The 3,584-nt window shown below is 44.8% G+C and overlaps 1 pseudogene; it reads left to right on the top strand.

Moving 5' to 3' along the window:
• The first annotated feature begins 1,337 nt into the window (after positions 1-1,337).
• LOC136637303 (5S ribosomal RNA) lies at positions 1,338-1,457 on the top strand (annotated as a pseudogene).
• The last annotated feature ends 2,127 nt before the right edge of the window (positions 1,458-3,584 follow it).

The raw sequence follows: 3,584 nt of genomic DNA, 5'->3' as shown, positions 1-3,584 counted from the left end.
GGCCTCAAGGGCCGCAAGTGGCCACAGGGCCAGGGTTTGGGCACCCCTGTATTAGGGAAATCCACTTCTGTTTATGGAAGGGAGGACCTTTGATTTCTCCCCTCTCCTCCCCACTACACTGTACACAGTTCTAAATCATCTGGCAGCTTTCAGGAATGAATTTTCAGGGGGCTCAAGTGGCTTGCCCAAAACCTCATTGCATGTGGAATCCTGCCAGTGGTTGTTCAGATCCAAAACATTATATATTTAGGGCAGAATTCCACTTTCAATGAGAGCTTCATGTTGGAATGTATCCTCAGCATTTTGTAAACTAAGGCCCCAATACTATCCAACTTTCTAGCACTGTTGCAGCTGTGCCACAGCTCAATCCTGAGCTACCTGGTGCCCAGAGGAGCAGCGGCACCAAAATGATTGCCGCTGCATCCTATGCACACCAGGCAGCCACCAGCATCTCTTCGGGGCAAGGGGACATGTGCCAGCAATTTTACCAGCACAGAGTTGAGAGTCCTCATGTTGGGCTGGAAGGCCCAACACGGAGTTTAGGATACAGCTGAGCTCTGCCCCGCCAGTCCTGCCTCCATCCTGTCCTGCTCTCTCCCCCACCACAGAACGCCTCCCCCCTGCCCCTACAAACCTCTCCACTCCCTGGAACTCTTCCCTTGCTCCGGGCTGCATGTGGCAGGCTTCTGACTGATACTGGGCTCAGCGCAAACTAGCGCTGAGCTGGCACCAGTGCTGACCCAGAGCTGAGTGTTCCGGGTGTGCCTTACAGCATGTTGGCAACACTGAGTTCCAGCATAGGGTTGGCGCTAAGAGCGCAAGCTTGGGCTCCCAATGGGATGCATCCCGGGCTGAGAGGCAGCCATAGAAGCCTCCTAAAGGTAAGGGAATGATTGTTCCCTTAGGACTGCAATGTGGCTGCATTGGTATTGGAAAGTTGGTTAGGATTAGGCACAATGTGAAACAGATACCAGCTGATGATGATGATGATGATGATGATGATGATGATGATGATGATGTCTGCTCCATTATCTGTCACTGCATCATGTCAATAAACTCAACTTATCAAATTCATCAGAAACAAACCGTTTTTCACAGGAAGTCGCATCAGATTGTTTACGTATTGGTGAACACACGAAGATGGCTGCCGGTGCAGCTGTTTCTTCAGAGTGCTCCGGCTTTTAACTCATAAATATTGGTGAACATGAGTAAACACAATGGAAAAATATTAATTTGATATGCCAATTAACATTGCCAATGTTTGAGGAGAAGCATATAAGATAAGAGTATTTCAGGGCCAGAATCTATCTCAAATCACCACAATCTAAACATACACCTCTAGCAGCAACTGTTACCCTGCACATGCCCGATCTCGTCTGATCTCAGAAGCTAAGCAGGGTCAGGCCTAGTTAGTACTTGGATGGGAGACCGCTTGGGAATACCGGGTGCTGTAGGCTTCTACCATAGTCTTTCGAGACTGAAGGTTGCCAACCAACCTCTGTGTACAATATTCGTAACATGTTTCTGGGGGTCCTAAAATAAACTCCCTTGGAAGTAGCTCCCTTTGGGGGCTTCCCAGACTGCAAACAAGGCTGAAAAGTCCAGGTTCCACATTACCATTATCCAATTTTCAAATTACTAGTGGTGTCGCTAGGGGAGCATGAGGGATTCAGGCCGCATTGGGTGACGTGCATCACTACTAGCTAAACTTCTTTAAAATCTTGGAATTTTCAAATAATACCATCGTATTATTTATCAATTGATGCATAATTTCATGCAGAATGCAATGAAACAAACTATTCTATCAAACGTTGTAGCCAAAAAACCAGTAGTGGTGGGGTGATGGTACATTACCATGTCCACTGCCCAGGGCGTTACCTTTTCCACTGCGTGGGAGGAGGTCCATTATAGGGGTGATGTACTGGCCTCCTGCATTAGATGTTGCAAACCCCAGTGATGCCACTGCCAATTGCTCACCATCTAGAACTGATTCTTTCCAAAAGGCCCAAGAGTAGAGTCAGGAAGAATGAGTCATGATAAGGAACAGTAGGCTTGGAAATTTCTTTCATGTACCCACTGTTTCTCAGGCAAACGCTTGTCAATGAAAATCCCAACCAGAGCATAGAATAGCAATGTCATAAGCCATGACTAGTAAAGGAACCCAGTATGTCTGGCTCTTGCCAGCAATGTGGGTAATTCTATGAATAATGGAACACTTCAAACTAGCATAAAACATTTTTATGGGTATTTTGTCTGTCACTAAACTATTTAAACACTGCAGCTAAAGATTTAATTAGATCTAGCCAAAATCAAATTTCATTGCCTTGTTTGGATTGGAAGATCTTCTGTCTAAAAACACCAGAAGTGTTAATAACTCATCTCAAGTAGAAAGATGAAATTGCTTCAGTGAAATATACTTGAGTGGGATCTCTTTTTAAGCTTTATCAATTCCATCCTAATTCACCTACCCTACGTGTTAAATCATGGGGTGCTACATTGGATTAAACCTGTGGATTTCACATGCTTTGCGCTGGAGGAAATGTAAACTGTGTGACTGTTCATCACTGAGTTTGCAGCAAATATAGGACAATTTGGAATTTAAGCACAACAGAGTAGAAGCCATTTGACTTTCACTTTTCAAAACTTTCACCACGTGAAACAAGAGTTTAGGACAGTGCTGACATTTAGATTTAGAACAAAACATTTAGAACAAAACGGCTAATATTATAATGCCATTGTACAAATCAATGGTAAGGCCACACCTGGAGTATTGTGTCCAGTTCTGGTCACCACATCTCAAAAAGGATATAGCGGAAATGGAAAAGGTGCAAAAGAGAGCAACTAAGATGATTACTGGGCTGGGCACCTTCCTTATGAGGACAGGCTATGGCATTTGGGCCTCTTCAGCCTAGAAAAGAGACGCCTGAGGGGGGACATGGTTGAGACATACAAAATTATGTAGGGGAAGGATAAAGTGGATAGAGAGATGCTCTTTACCCTTTCACATAACACCAGAACCAGGGGACATCCACTAAAGTTGAGTGTTGGGAGAGTTAGGACAGACAAAAGAAAATATTTCTTTACTCAGCGTCGGTCTGTGGAACTCCTTGCTGTGGGATGTGGTGATGGCATCTGGCCAAGGGGATTGGACAAGTTTCTGGAGGAAAAATCCATTATGGGTTACAAGCCATGATGTGTATGTGCAACCTCCTGATTTTAGAAATGGGTTATGTCAGAATGCCAATGCAAGGGAGGGCACCAGGATGCAGGTCTCTTATTATCTGGTGTGCTCCCTGGGGCATTTCGTGGGCTGCTGTGAGATACAGGGTGCTGGACTATATGGGCCTATGGCCTGATCCAGTGGGGCTGTTCTTATGTTCTAGATTACATATGAAGCATCCAATTAAACTGAACACATTAAATGCACCAAAGAGGGCCTTAAAAATAATCTAGAAAGGAGCTTGAAAATATAATGAAAACTCTTATCTATTGAATCAGACCAATATGGAGGCTAATACAGCATTCCGTTGCAAATAGTGAATAGGCCATTGGCCCTGGGAAGCCCATAGCAGGGCAAGAGGTCA

The sequence above is a fragment of the Tiliqua scincoides genome, chromosome 1 (genome assembly GCF_035046505.1).
Source record: "Tiliqua scincoides isolate rTilSci1 chromosome 1, rTilSci1.hap2, whole genome shotgun sequence".
Classification (NCBI taxonomy): domain Eukaryota; kingdom Metazoa; phylum Chordata; class Lepidosauria; order Squamata; family Scincidae; genus Tiliqua; species Tiliqua scincoides.
This window is presented reverse-complemented; position numbering and strand designations above follow the sequence as displayed.